A 16,184-nucleotide genomic window follows, 5' to 3' on the forward strand; every position below is an offset into this window, starting at 1 on the left:
TTTAAAATACCAGACTTCTTCCCCCCCACCAATTTTATTAAAACTCCTGTTTCTAATATTTTTTTAAACATTTTAAAATTTAATTCAATTAATTAACATATAATGTATTACCAGTTTCAGAGGTACAGGCCCGTGATTCATCGATCTTATAACCCAGCACTTACCCAGTGCTCATTAGATCGTGCCCTCCTTAATGTCCATTACCCAGTTACCCCATCCTCCCACCCACCTCCCCTCCAGCAACCCTCCGTTTGTTTCCTATAGTTAAAAGTCTCTTATGGTTTGTCTCCCTCTCTGATTTTGTCTTGTTTTCTCTCTTCCCCCATGTTTTCTCTTTTCCCTTCTGCCTTGTTTCTCAAATTCCACCTATCAGGGAGATCAGATGATAATTGTCTTTCTCTGCTTGACTTATTTCGCTCAGCATAACACCCTCTAGTTCCCTCCACGTCATCGCAAATACATTGCCCCATCTCTTTCTGGCACAATCGTATCCATATTTCAAAGCCAATCTTAAGCGTTTTCTCCACCAAAGGAATCTTTCCAGATATCTGTTTCTAATAGAACCAGTACACAGTGGGAGCTTAATAAATGTAGCATACATAGCTGGGGTGGGAGGGTGCCAAGAGCACCTAGCTTCATGGCTCCCAAGCAGATCAGGTTCTGCCACTGGCTGCTGACCAAATCCAAAGGCAGAGAGACCAAGTGGTGGTGAAATAAGGAATTTACTTCGGGGAGGCCAGCCCCGGGAGGACAAAGGACTAATGTCTCAAGGACTGTTTCCAAAATGCCGGAAATATTTCCCAGTTTCTGTAAGGAAGCTGTGGGACAGGTGGGTGGGCCCGTGCAGGTGGACAGTGAGGGTCAAATCATTCACGGTCTTGGAGTTAAGCATGGGCGGGTCCTGCCGGCTCAGGACAGTTCTTGTGGCTGGAAGGGACAGTGGACAGTTTCTGCCTTGGGCAGGGGATTCTCTGCCCGCAGGGTGTTCCACCCGATCCCAGAGCCGTGCTGGAAAGAACCCAACTAAAAAGTTTGAGGTCAAAATGGAGACAGCTGAAGTCCTCATATGCCCCAATGAATGAACACCAACCAGAATGTTCTCCCCTTCCTTGTCATCTGCAGATACTCTGACAGCCTCTGTTGTGTGATTACAACCGTTATTATTATTTTTTGTAGCAGTTTTAGGTTTACAGGAGAACATTTCCCCTCCCCTCCCCCCATTCTCCACAGCCTGGGGCATCCCATCCACCAACCTGGGGAGGCTTGCCTTTTCCACTGATTAGCTCAGAGCTCTTTCTATATCCTGCACACCCAGCCCCTCATTCACTGGCTTCAGCCTCTGAAAGACGTTTATTAAGTGCTAGTGAAACCGGTGCTCTACAATAAAAGCTCTACTTTCAATCGACCGCACACAAGGCGGAATTGTTGTTGCCTTGTGTTTAGGGTAGCGGGAGGTCAGGGAGCTCTAACCCAAGGCCCATTTCTTTTCACAAAAGACTTTCTAAATGCCTGCTTCTAAATGGCACTTAGCCTGGGTCTTCTATCAGGAGGGCTTGTAACTGCTTCTTACAGATGAAATCTCTCCATGTGCAAGTCACAAGGCGTTTGTGTAAGTTGTTTTCCCCCAACCAAGAGGACTGAGGACCCGAGGATCATGATTCGGGGGTGCGCCCCAATAAGACCAACCACAGCCTCACCCTTGGCTCACTGCTCTGTAGCTTCCAGTCCCATCCGTCCACGCTCTCCCTCAAATTCAGTAAAGACTCAAGACCCTTCCTCCAGGCGGGCAGATTGGAGATTTTCTCCTCCTGTCCCCGCTCCTCGTTTTGCTGCCTTGCAAAGTAAACTTCTTATTGCAAACCCGGTCTCAGCGTTCAGCTTTGTGCATGCGGTCTCCCTCGTTCCCTCATTCGGTCACACCAACGATGTCAGGCCCCGTGAGAAATGATGCTTGGGACCTAAAATTGAACCGAAGAGACAAAGCCCTGGTCTTTGGAGATCTGACGTTCGGGTGGAGCGGGAGAGACAATAAACGTACTAAGTAAGGGCTTTCTGTAGTGCGGTAGATGTGGTCGGTAGGAAAAAAGAGAGCAGGGCGAGGGGGACCCGGAGTGGCTTGCTGGGGCAGGCTGCAGAGTGGGACAGAGTCCCGGGCTGGGGAAAAGTAGGATTAGAGGTGAGTCCATGATCCTAGTGCACCCGGAAGAATTCAGCACCCCCTCCCTTGCTGGGCACATATCGATTACCACCAAGAATACAGCAGCAGCAAGCACGGGCAATCTGTCAGACTGTCCCTGTGCAGAATACCTGGAGAAGCCGCTCCTAGCAGGGGACTACAACACACTCAGAGAGAGAGATCATCCAGCTGCCTTCCAAAGGCTCTTAACCGGGACCACGAGTTTCCCACCAAGAGCTGCCCTCCGGGAGTTCTTAAATGTGTACATTCTTCAGGCAGGTCACAAGGGTGCTCACATTCCACTAGGAGGGTTTCCAGAACCAAGATCAGCTAATCCGCGACCGGCCCCTAGGGCGGGCGCGGAAAGGTTCACGCCTAGGTGGCGGGTGGGCAGGGCTTCCTGATGGGTCGTTGGAAGCATGGGGAGGGGCTGGAGGCGCCGCTGCAGTTACCCACGGAAACCACCAGAGGGCGCAGGGTGTCACCACCTCTGAAGATGAACCTGTCCCGGGCATTGGGGGAATTAGGAACTTCTCTCAAGGGGTCCTGTGGGGTCTAAGTGCCAGGGTGAGGAAGAGGTGGGAGGGGGGAGAAAGGAGAGCGGGAGAGGGGGAAAGGGAGAGTAGGGCGAGAGAGGGTTGGAGAGAGGAGCTTCTGGGAGTGCTTCTAAAGCGATTTACTTTTTGTAAGGGCCAGTCTCATGATGCAACCCCTCATATCTGTGAGTTGAATTCAAGAGCCCAGAATATAGTGGAGGAAAAAGTCACAGGATAAATACGTACAGCATGATTCCATTTATTTAAAAAGAAATAACCCCCCCCCCCAAATAAATGGTACATATTCATTAAGGGTGTGTGTGTGTGTGTGTGTGTGTGTGTGTGTGGTGTTTACCGAGTATAGATCTATAGGAAAAAATCTAGAAGGAGGAATTTCAAATCGGCGGCAGCAGCAGTTACCTTTGGAATTGTGCATGTGGAAGGGGTCAGGAATTGGGAAGGGTGATGGGGAGTGATCAAAGAGGACTTGAGCCTTAACCGAAATACTTTTAATTTTCTAGAAGTCTAAACCCTGTTAGCTGTGTAGACTAAAATTAAAAATTACTTAAGAAAAAGAAAAATGAAGAAAAAGAAGTAAAAGAGACTGGAAATGCCATCTTGTGTTGCATCAAGAGGTTTTACATGCAGCTCAATGGAGGTGACAGCCTCCCCTGTTCTGCTCAGAACACACCTGGGACCTCCTTCCCTCTCCTCAGCTCTGTCTTGTGTGAGGAAGGGTGACAGCTCAAGGGCATCCCAGGAGTTGCAAGTGGGGGAAATTGTGGTGTCATCCGAGTGGGTGCAGATGGGTGATCATGTCCTTTACTCAAGCTGGTGTAACTGGGCTGGGAGGGGTGTGTGTGAAAAATGCATTTTTGTGGGCAGATTTCCACTGGGTGCCCAGGGGCAGGATTCCAGGAATGAAGGATGGTGGAAATTCTAGCCCAGAGGGGGTAGAGATTTCCCATCCAGGTAAGTGGGGATGGTATGGGCTGGTTTGGGGATTTAGGAAGTGCCTTGACCCAGAATGTATGCAAACCAAGGCAGCATGACGCTTCCTAGGAACTAGGAAAACATAGGAGGGACTCCTGGCATCCTACGGGCGTTCCTGAAAGACTCCTTCAGCTCTGGAAAACAACAGCTGGATACCAGAAGGGGTGACTGTTGAGATAAAGATCAGACCTGAACCTAGGTGGTCCTCAGTATCTTCATCAGTAAAATGGGCAAGGGATCTGTGGGGTCTCTGATTTTATTCAGCTGGGGATCCTCCAGGGTCTTCTTTCTCATTCCAGATCACTTTCAAGCTGAGGACTTACAGTTCCCACAATTGGCCACCAGAGGTCGCCTTTTGATAGGTCGAGAAAAGAAAAGCCAGGCTGGTCTGAAGGGGGAAGCTGAGGCTGGGATTCTTCCTGTATTTGCTTTTTCCCTTCCTGTAACTACTGATTGAGATCAGCTCTGTTCCATGCACTGGGGATATGGTAAGGAGCAGGGTCTCTAAAATGGAGCTGCTATTTTCCCTCCTAATTCCTTTCTTTCCTTCCACACTCCACATCCCTCCCCTTAGCAGATCCAGAATTAGGCCTCTCCGTCCCTCTCCTCTGTCCCCACTGCTGGCGAGCCGCTTCGTGAACTGCCTGGCTGTCACAGTAGTCTCTTCACTGGTAACTCCAGTTCTGCCCTTTCTCCCCTTACTCCCTTTCTTAGCCAAAGGGACACTTGAAACATGTCAGAGCCTGCCAGGCCCAGAACCCTCTCATCCGTGCTCAGTTTTCGGATCCAGAACGTACCCTGCCCTCCACTATCCTGTCCTGTTACACCTGATCACAGGGCCTTCCCTTCTGCCCTGTGCTCTCCACTCCAGCCATGCTGGCCTCCTTGCCTCAGGTGGCAAACTTGTTCTCTGCCTCAGGGCCTTTGCACCTGCCCTCTTTCCCCAGGTAGCCCCCGGCCCCTCCCTCACCCTTCACAGGTGGGCTTAAGTTAAAGTGGTCTGGCCACTGCCCCCTCTCTACCTCCTCATGCCTCCCTAGCTTTGCTAAAAGTGTGCCGTGAATGGTGTGTTGTGTGCTCACTGATTCACTTCCTTAGCGTCTATCTCCCACAGTGTCCGCTCAGCAGTAGGGTGACTGCATCTATTTTGTTCTCAGTGGAGGTCCTGGTGCCTCGTTTGTCCCTGGCCCGTGGAAGGAGCCCCCTCTTCCTATGACCCTGACTTGCCGAAGGCCAGATATCAGCTTCTGACCTTTTTGGTGCACTAGACTTTCTTCTCTTCCCTCTTCCCTCTGTGAGATTATGTGTCCAGTGTCCTCAAGAAGAGTCCAGGCCCTGGAAACAAGAGACCTGGGTCAGGCCTGGGACTCAGTTTCCCTGCCTGTCCAATGAGGTAGACAGTACAAGAGGGCACATGCCTAGGCCCAGATCCTAAGGGTGAGATGGACTGATGGGAAGGAGCTGTGTCCTTCTGGCCCCACTGCAGACACCAGCAGAGCAGTCTGGCCATTCAGGACAGCTAAGCTGCTGGCCTCCTGCTGGGCCCCAAACCTGAGAGCAGGTATCCTGGGGAAGAGCAGAGCACCCAGCGGCAAGGCCCCTAGAGCCCATCAGAGCAGCAGAGGCCAGCACTCGGGCTGAGAATCAGGGTGTCTCAGCGGAAGGGTCCTCAGACAGGGCAGGGCTGCACAGGGCCTGCACACAGGTGGGGCTTGCCTGGCCCAGAAAGGTCTTCCTGTCTTGCTCAGCCTTCCACCGGCCACAGCTGTGGCCACACCCAGGCCCCACCTTCATGATTCCTTCTTAGGTTTTTCTTTAAGTCAACTGGCTTGCTTTGAATAACATTGAATATTTTTATATTTATGTACGTATGTGTGTATGTATTTTTACAATAAATAATTTTAGACACATAGAAAAATAGAGAATAGCATTGTGAACCATATACCCAACATCCGGATGCATGTTAGCATTTCCCATAATGCTGCCTCTATTTCTTTTTGAGGTAATTTCATGTGGATTATAGATATGAATTTTTCACCCTAAATACTTTAGCTGCATCGCTAAAAAAATAAGGCCATTTCCCCGCATAACACAGGAGCCTTGTTTCACTCCAAAATATTAAAATTTCTCTGATAGCTAATATTTACTTGGCAACTGACTTCCCCAATTGTCCCCAAAATGTGTTTCACAGTTGCCAATAGATGTATTTATTTATTTAATTTATTTTCTTTTTTGTTTTCAAAAGATTTTCTTTATTTATTTGAGAGAGGGGGAGAGAGAGCAGAAGAGAACGAGCAGGCCCACAAGCAGGGGGAGGGGCAGAGGGCGAGGGAGACTCTCAAGCTGATTCCGCCCTGAGGGCAGAGCCCCTCGCGGGGCTCGATCTCAGGACCCTGAGATCATGACCTGAGCAGAAACCAAGAGTCCAATGCTGAACTGACTGAGCCACACCGGCGGCCCAACAATGGATTTCTCGCGTGTCAGACTGACCTAGCACCCAGGATGTGGATGCGGCCTGGCCTCTGTTGGAAGGATGACAAGGGGGCATGGGTGTGCTAAGATAGAGCAATGGCCCAGAAGATTTCTCACTGACTAAGACTTGAATTCATAAAGGGAACTGCTTTCTCCATGTCTGGATCTGTGCCGTGTAACGCGGGGCTGGTCTGCAGGGGTAGGGAGGTGGGGGCAGGATAGGAGAGTAGTCCCTTCCCAAGGCTGCAGAAGGTTCTGGAGAAGAAACTGGCATTCCCACGCTGATGCCGTGGGAAGAGCCCCAGACAGGGACCTGTGAGGATGTGGGCCTATCCTTGCTCTGCTTCAGGTCTCTGTATTTCTGTCTATAAATCAGGGGAAGTGGTAATGCTAGGACAGGGCCCCCCCACTGCGTCACTCCTGCCACCCCACCACCTGACAGTGCCCCTTCAGGACCTGTGTGGCCTCTGTGACTCAGCTTCCTACCTCAAACCTCTTTCTGTTCTCAGCTGGCTAGCTCCCTCCTACTCATTCTCAGATTTCAACCCAGATGCCACCTCCTCCTAGAAGCCTGCCCTGACCCCTGGCCTGGGTTCGGGGCCCTTCATCTGGACCCCACAGCTGCCCCTGATGACTCAGAACTGTAACCCCTGGGGCGTCTCTGTCTCCCCTGGCAGCTGTGGGCAGGGAAAGCTGAGAGCCTTTGTCTTACCACTGTGTCCCCAGGCCCTACCTCGGTACCTCGCCACATAGTAGGAGCTCAATAAATCTGTTGAATGAACAAATGATGATTCCTACATTTTCCACTCCAAACTGTCTGCTTTTTCAGGGCTCTCAGCATGGGCATTTGGTCCTTCCTTCCTTCCCTCTTTTCCTCCCTCCCCTTCTTCCTTCTTCTCTTACAAGTATTTATTGGTTCCCTAATCTGTGCCAGGCAGTGTTCTAGGCACGGGAGCCTTAGACAAGGTGCCTGCCCTTGAGGAACTGACAGTCAGTGGGGCAGGCAAACAAAAACAAGAAAACAAGTATATGAAATAATCTCAGACGTTATTCGTGGTGTGTAAGGCAGATGGGAGCCGTGGAAGGACGTTCGAGGGCCTTGCTGAGAAGGTGACATGTATCTGAGTAGAGGAGTGGGTGAGAAGGCGCTGGCAGGGGAAGAGCTGGGAAAAGGCATTCCTGGCCTGGAACGACTCTGTTTCTGTGAATTCAGTCTTTTTACAATTCCTCATGTTAGTGAGATCATACATGGTCTTTCTCTGTCTGAATCATTTTCCTTAGCATAATCCCCTCCAGGTCTGTTCACGTTGTTGCAAACGGCAGGGTTTCCTCCTTTTCTGTAGCTCAGTAATATTCCATTCTAACCAGCTAGCTCGCTCACATTTTCTTATTCACTAGTTGCTGGATACTTAGGTTTTTCTGTCTTGGCTCTTATAAATGATGCTACCATGAACATCGGGGTGCAGATTTCTTTGAGATACTGATTTCATTTCCTTCAGATATACACCCAGAAGCGGGAGAGCTGGACGCTATGCTAGTTTGGTTTTTAATAGAATAGGAACCTCCATACTGATTCCCATAGTGACCAATTTATAATTCCACCAACAGCATGCAAAGTTTCCCTTTTCTCTGCATCCACGCCAGCATTTGGTCTCTCTTGTCTTTTTGATAATAGCCATTCCAGCTGGAGTGAGGTGCCATCTGGTTGTGGCTTAGGTTTGTGGTTCCCTGATGCTGAGTGATATTGCACACCTTTCCATGCACTTGCCGACCATCTGTCTGTCTTCTTTGGAAAAAATATCTGTTCAAATACTCTACCTATTTTTTTTTTTTAAGATTTTATTTATTTACTTGACAGAGATCACAAGTAGGCAGAGAGACAGGCAGAGAGAGAGGAGGAAACTGGCTCCCCCCTGAGCAGAAAGCCCGATACGGGGCTCAATCCCAGGACCCCGGGACCATGACCCAAGCCGAAGGCAGAGGCTTTAACCCACTGAGCCACCCAGGCGCCGCTCTATCTAATTTTTAATTGGAGTTTTTATTTCTTGTTGAGTTGTATGGGTTCTTTATATATTTTTGGTATTAACCCCTTATGAGATACATGTTTGTAAATATTTTCTCTCATTCCAAGGTTGCTTTTTCATTTTATTATATTGTTTATTATATATTATTATAGAATATATTATTTATTATATTATTATACAATATAGAACACATTATTTATTATATTATTATTTTAAAGTCCAGTATAGTTAACATATAACATATACGTTATACATATATAACATATAACAGTATAATATTAGTTTCAGGTGTGCAATAGTGTGGTTCAACACATGCATCACTCTGTACTCTTCACAAGTGCCCTCCTTAATCCACGTCACCTATTGCCCCCACCCTCCCACCCACCACCCCACTGGTGACCATCAGTTTGTTCTCTATAGTTAAGAGTCTGTTTCTTGGTTTATCTCTCTCTCTCTTTTTTTTCTTTGCTCATTTGTTTTGTTTCTTAAATTCCGCATACAGATGAAAACATACGGCTCTTGTCTTCTCTGACTTAGTCTGCTTACCATAATACTCTTATATTCTCTAGCTCCAGCCATGTTATTGCCAAAAAGGCAAGAATATGGCAAGAATATTCTTTTTTATGGCGAAAGAACATTCCATTGTGTGTGTGTGTGTGTGTGTGTGTGTGTGTGTGTGTGTGTGTGTATCACTTCTTCTTTATCCATTCATCTTTTGATGGACTCTTGGGCTACTGCCTTTTCATTATGTTGATTCTCTCTTTTCCTTTGTAGGAGCTTTTTAGTTCAATGCAGTCCCACTTGTTGATTTTTGCCTTTGTTGTCGTATCTAAAGAAATCTTTGCCAAGACCAATGTCAAGGAGATTTCCCCCTATGTTTTCTTCTAGGGGTTTTATGGTTTCAAGTCCCAGGTTTAAGCCTTTAATTTTTGTGAGTGATGTAACATAGTGGCTCAATTTCATGCTTTTGCATGTGAATATCCAGTTTTCCCAACACCATTTGTTGGAGAGACAATGGGGTTTCCCCATTGAGTATTCTTTGTTAAATATAATTTAGCCATATTTGCATGGGTTTATTTCTGGGGTCTTGTTTTTGTACTATAGTTTTGTAATGCTGATTTATGTTGTAAAAGATCTGCCTGAGCTGTGGGAGGACAGATAGGGGGAGAGAAGGCAGGAGGGGTCTAGGGTCTGATGCAGCCTCAGGCAGAGGTGGGTCAGCTGAGCCCATCTCATGCCCAGCCCTGGTGTGAGGGGCCTGAGCATGTGCCGAGGATGGGCCTGGGGCTTTCCTTGCCTGTGAGTGTCTGGACCTGAGGGATGGGCCCCAGCAAGAGGGAAAGGGAGGCGGGGTTTGGGCAGGGGCTGAGGGCTCATTTGCATTTGATTTGTATGTGGAGTGGAGGGGTCAAGTTGAAAGCTGGAAAGGCCTGCCCCAGTCCCTTGGGTGGTGGGTCCTGGGTGTTAAGACAGACAAAGATTCTATCTCCAGGCCATGACCTTCCAGTTCAGGAGGGGCCCTATTTCTCCACCTGCCTCTGGCCTGGCTCTGCCATCTGGGGTTGGGACACTAGGAGGACAAAGGCCCTCACTCTCTGAGTCCTTTTCCCCTATAGAATCCCATCTGTCAGGCCCAGCCTCTGACCTGGGACAGGTCTGTTAGCCCAGGCCCAAGAGTGGGGGAGGGGACAGTCCCCTAACCCTAAGGGGGACCCAAGCCTCTTCCCCCAGGCTCTGCCATCTGTTCTGGGCAACACTAGCTCCTCCTGCTTCTGCCACCTGCTTGATGTGTTCAGGGCCAGTCGACTCCCCCTCCCCCTCTGGGCCTTGGTTTCCCCATGTGTCATGTGCCGAGGTGGGATTGGGTTGTTTTTCAAAAGAGGAGTGACTGGTGTCTCACTCTTGTAATTGTGGCTATATCCATAATCCACCTGTTCTATTAGTAACTTCAAGTTTGTTTGTTATTTTTAAAGATTTTATTTATTTATTTGACAGACAGAGATCACAAGTAGACGGGGGTGGGGGGGGAAGCAGGCTCCCCGCTGAGCCGAAAGCCCATTGCGGGGCTCCATCCCAGGACCCTGGGATCATGACTGGAGCTGAAGGCAGAGGCTTTAACCCACTGAGCCACCCAGGCACCCCAGTAACTTCAAGTTTTTAAGGGGAACGCGTGCTCCTTTGCTTAAATGGATTTAATTTGTAAAGACATTTCATACTGTTTCTGGAAGTGGAAATTCAGTATCATTTGCCATCATTAGAAAAATTTCTGGGGCGAAAAAGTAATAGAATGGAACTAGAACCTTGTTATTAAAATCTAGTCTTGCTTCAGATGAAAGAAACCAGACCTATTTATATGATATTGCTGAAAAGACAAAAGCATCAGGAGAGAAGGCAGAGGAGTGGCTGTGGGAGGGGTGGGAGTGAGGGGCGGGAAGTGTCCCAGGCCCTGAGAACGTCTCCACGATCATGAGCGCAAGTGTATACATTTGTCAAAAATCAGGGAAATGTGACACTTGAAGTTGGCGAATTTTGTCGTCTTTAAATTTCCTTTAACAAGACAAGTGTTTAATAAAGAAACAAATAAAAATTCCAGTTTGGTTTTGAGTCTGGGCCCCTCTTGTGGTGAAAATTAGTGCATCCCGGGACAGGCTGACTGATTGAGGAACAGCAAACGCGGGCTAGAAAGAACGAAAACTCCGAAGAGGAGACAACTTTCACACGGGAGTGGTACTAACAATGGCCACCGGCCTTGTGTGGCAAAAAGCTGTTTAAATTAATTCAACCTCAATAAAATTTAAAATTCAGGGTCTGAGTCACATTGCAAGCGGCTAGTGGCCGCCGTACTAGACAAACAGGGAACATTTCCCTCTCACGGAGAGTCTTGGTAGACCACGCCGCCCTGGAGGATTTACTGGATGCGTATGATTTACAACGGTCATGCCTCTGTCTCCTACTTTGGGAAATGCTCGGTTTGATCCAACCTCACTCTGTGAAAGCCACCACCTCTTGCCACGTTGGATGATGACCCGAAGACCAGTTCCCTTACAGGGTCTAAGTGTGGCGTGCGGTGGGCATCTAGAGTTTTAGACTGAGGGGACTCTAAGGATTTGAAGACCTTAGGATTTTTTTTTTTTTAAGATTTTATTTATTTATTTGACAGACAGAGATCACAAGTAGGCAGAGAGGCAGCGGGGGTGGGGAGGAAGCAGGCTCCCTGCTGAGCAGAAAGCCCTATGCGGGGCTTGATCCCAGGACCCTGAGATCATGACCTGAGCCGAACGCGGAGGCTTTAACCCACTGAGCCATGGAGGCGCCTCTGAAGAGTTTAGGATTAAGAAAATTCTGGACTATTCAGATTTGAAATTTGTCTGTGTTCCCGGGGCGTGAGGATTTGGGAGCGGAGAGCTGATGGGGGCTCAGTCAGGGCCAAATCCAGTGGGATCCTCGAGCCTATCTGTTCGTTTCCCGGCTTCCTGCAGCTGCCCAAAGATTTCTGGAAGCTCCGATTTGTTCTGTGGGCCCTGCGTTCAGCTGGCTTCAGGGTCCGAGCATGTATGGTCTCTGCCAGGGTTTGGGATTTACCAACAGCCCCCATGGTTGTGCTGTAGAGTCTCTGATATTGTCATCGGCGGTGGCACGGTGAACAGTCATTGGGCTGTGCTTTGACCTGGTCCTGTGTTAAGGGTTTTGCGGGGATCATCTTGGGGACTCAAGGTAACTCCTTCCAACGCAGGTGCAGTAACGTCCATTAAAGACAAAGAGGCCGGAAGTCCAGCATTTGAGGAATTTTCCAATCAGGCAGCAGGTGGGTGGTAGAACGGGGATTGGAACCCTGACTGGCCGACCCCAGAATTCCTGATCTTGGTCTTGAACTGGTGCTTTGTACCTTTAAATAATAATAATAATAATAAATTTTAAATACATTAATATTATTATAAAATATTAAAAATAATCATAATAAATAATAATTATAATGATAATTATTCTTATTTTTTACAATTTAATCTCCTTTTGTTTCTCCTTTTATACTCATCACTCAGCTGCTTCTTAGCTATAATCACAGTCAGAAATATGGTGAATATTTCTTGAATCCATGTTCTATAGTGTATGGTTTCCATGTGGGAACTCTTTCTTAACGTTTCTTGGGAAATTTGTATACTTTTTCAGATCCCAAGTCCTGAGAAAATCAGTTGAGAAATTGGGAAAAATGGGAAAATATGACTATCTTGCAGGAATTAAAGCTCAGCGATCAACAAGGAGGCATTGCTGGCTGGAAGGAATCCATTCATGTCAAGTTGAAGGCAGAAATACTAACAAGTGGAGTTGAAGGTTACAGTTACTACCTTCAGAAACCAGGTCAGGAGTGTGGAGGAGAGAAGTGATTACCATCTGACTGGATAGTCTTGCTTGTGACTGTAGCCAGACACAAGTGTGTGATCATGTTTCTGGCTGCTGCTAAGGGTGAGTCATTCTTGCAAGTACAAGGAATATTTACAAGTTTATATGCATAAGACACTTTAGACAAATCTTAGGAGTGATGTCCCAAGAAATAACAAGTCTGAGAAGCAAAATAAGTTCTTTATTTTTTATTTTTATTTATTTTTTAAGATTTTATTTATTTATTTGACACAAAGAGAGAGATCACAAGGAGGCAGAAAGGCAGGTGGTTGGGGGAGAGGGGGGAAGCAGGCTCCCTGCTGAGCAGAGAGCCGATGTGGGGGCCCTCTCCCAGGACCCTGAGATCGTGACCTGAGCTGAAGGCAGAGGCTTAACCCGCAGAGGCTTAACCCATTGAGCCACCCAGGCACCCCCCAAATAAGTCCTTTAATTGGCAATTTTGGTACGTGATTCTGTATAATGCTCTCCCTTTCTAGGAGATTCAAATATTACATTATTTGAATATTGCCCAATAATGCTCACTGACATTTTTTGATGTTTGACTATTCACTATAAATTATAGTTTACTGCAAAGCACATAAAGCATCTTCCTTGGAAGCAAAGGAAATTAGTTCCCATTTTGCATCATGTATCCTAACATCCAACTTGAAGGTGATCTGGTACACACCTTTAGAATTTGACTATTGTTAATAGAAAATGAAACCAATTTTTCTATAAGTGGAATCTTAATTAGCTTTCACTTATAAACATGACATTTATGGGCATTATTTGTGTTAATGTTACCTTTTAAAATGTTTTCTGTTATTACCTTTACATTCTAAATGCCTCCCTGTGGTCTAGATCAATTTCACATCAGTCTTTCCCTGTCCCTCCATTTCAGTCATTGGCATTTTAGTTCATATATAACGAACTCATTCTTGCCCCAGGACCCTTGCACATGTTTCCCCTCTCAGTGTGTCTCTAGATTTCCACACGGCTGTCTTTTTGTTTTCCCCTTCACTCTTCAAGGTGGGTGAAGGAAGAGGGAGAGAGAGAATCTTAAGCAGGCTCCATGCCCAGCAGGAATCCAACACATCTCACCATCCTGTGATCACGACCTAAAATGAAATCAGGAGTCGACTGCTTAACCAACGGAGCCACCCAGGCCTCCCTGCCTCTTTTTTACACTTTAGGCCTCACATCAGAGGGCCTCCCTGATCATAAAACAGCTCCTTTTCTATCATGGCCATCACCTAACTCCGCTTTACTTTTATTTATAACATGTCTCATTTGTTGATTCAGTTACTCCTCTATTGTTCTGTCTCCCTCACCAGAATGTGACTCCCAGGCTGCCATCTCTCTTCCTACTAATCGGCACAGAGCAGGGACTCAGAAAATATTTGTTGAATGAGTAAATACATCCTGAAACCAACCAAGAGGAGGTGAAGGGAGGAAGTCTGCAGGGGTGAGTGCAACTTGCCCAGTCCTGCTGCTGTCTCCTAATTGTCCAGACAGAAAGCTGAGGCTCAGAAAATGAGAAGCAGAGGGATGCCAAGCCCAAGCAGCAGTTCTGTGATAATAGTTGCACCTCGAGAGCCCCGTATTTATGCTCCCCAGGGCCCTTCCCAGGTGGCACACTGTGGGATTGTCCAGGAGGTCAGCTGGGTGCCATCACCACATCTACTTACCTGATAAGAGGTCTGCAGACTGTGAGGTCAGGGGACGTGCTGCCGGCCAGTTTGGCCCAGAGGAGCCCAGAGGAGAGCCGCCTCCCCAACGGGAGGGCCATGGGAGCTCCCCCACAGAGTTTCAACCTTGGCGTGGAAACTCGATGCCCATGCCCCTCTCCCAGGGGTTCAGATGTAGTTGCAACCTGGACATGGGGATTTGCAAAAGTCCCTAGGTATTCTCTACTGCTGGGTAACAAATCATCACAAAACTCAGTGGCTTCAGACAGCAATAATCATTTTTGTCTCATCTCTCTTACAGTTTCATTGGATGAGAACCGAGGAGGGGCTTGGCTTGACAGTTGTGTCTCAGAACGGCTCACAAGGCCTCTCCTGAAGGCTTGACAGGCTGCCTCTCCTGGGACCGGAAAGTTCAGACCCAGGAATTATCCTTGGTCTCCCGTTCCCCCTGCTGCCTGCCCCTCACACCACCTCAAGGCCTCCAGAGGGCCACGTTCCAGCTGCCAAAACAAAAAACAGCCATGGGGTGGGGGGCACAGAAGATAGGGAGCTGGTATCTGAGGCTGATTTCATCTCGGTTTCGAGTTGAGGAGAGAAAACACTGCCAAGGTCAGGGTGTTGAAGGAGGCGCTGAAGCAGCCGCAGGCTTGTGGATGGGGCACGATGTTATTGCTGCTCACCTGCCAGGTCAGGACGACTGTAAGGATCGTCTAGGTCCCTTTTATCTGGGCACACTAATGACAGTTTGTCCATCTGCTTACTCTTGAGGGCTCTCCCTCCCCACTCCCACATGGCGAGAGAGGAGAAGGACTGGGATGATTTTAATCACCGTGAGCTGGTACCAGGGGCTTAACAAATCCTTAGAAACAGGGAGCATGGCCAATAGGTTGGTAGCGTGTGAAGATGCGAAGAGTTCTAGAATCTGAGTGTGCCCAAATAATGTCTCTTCATGTGGCCTAATCTGGAGCCTAGGGGAAGTTCCTTCTGCCCTCTGTCTGGCCTGTGCCTGCCTAAGGGAATAAGGCTCAGGATTTTTGTGTTATCCTATTTGTTTTAAGCTCCAGGGCATGTAGGGCAGAAGCAAGTTTTGAAGATGCAAGGGTCAGCAGGACCTTTATCCAAGCATCTCAGAGATCTCCCAACCCCTGATTAAAGTTGTATATCTCAGAGAAGAATCCAACCATGACCCCATTGTCGTCATTCCTATTTTAATGACAGGGAAGCCAAGGTCTGGCAGGCTCCCTAGCAATGTGCTTGCATGTGCTTTAGTAAAACTTGTGGAAGTGAGGTATTTAAACCTCACTCTGTTAAAACCATCATCTCCTTCCATTCTGACTTCCCCGTGTCTCAGATAATGTTGGAGTGAGTGTGAGCATTTTGGGGATTTGGCTAAGGGGAACTTGACATTGAGCGTGTGGGTTTAGTGGTTTTATTTATGTTGTTTCCAGTCCCTTTTGTGAAAAGTTATTACCAGCTGGTGATGATTTCCAGGAATACCCCTGACGTGTGTTGTGACATCTGCCACCACAGACATGTCATGGTTGACATGAAAGTGCAGGGTCAGAGATCATATCTCAATATATAAATATGAATGGTTTTACGGTGCCCAATATTACCAGTATCAGTATGTAGTTGAGGAGAGGTATGAAACGTATACATCGAGCCAGCAGAAGCTTGTTTGTGAAAAGCATTATGGACGTATGCCAATTACATAACTCACAGAAATAATGTTATTTTTCTGGGTTTTGCAACATTTGTGGTATTTGCCATTTTTGAGGTTTCTTTTATCTTTCTAACCAAATAATCACCTTTTAACCTAATTTTATATTTGTGATTTTGTAGTTCTTTTCTTAAACAAATCTCCCTAAATTGGGTAAGCCTCAGGAAGTACCCAGTCTGGATCTGCCCCTGCTCAGTT

This window comes from Enhydra lutris, unplaced genomic scaffold (assembly GCF_002288905.1).
Source record: "Enhydra lutris kenyoni isolate GAN:26980312 unplaced genomic scaffold, ASM228890v2 scaffoldscaffold6, whole genome shotgun sequence".
Classification (NCBI taxonomy): domain Eukaryota; kingdom Metazoa; phylum Chordata; class Mammalia; order Carnivora; family Mustelidae; genus Enhydra; species Enhydra lutris.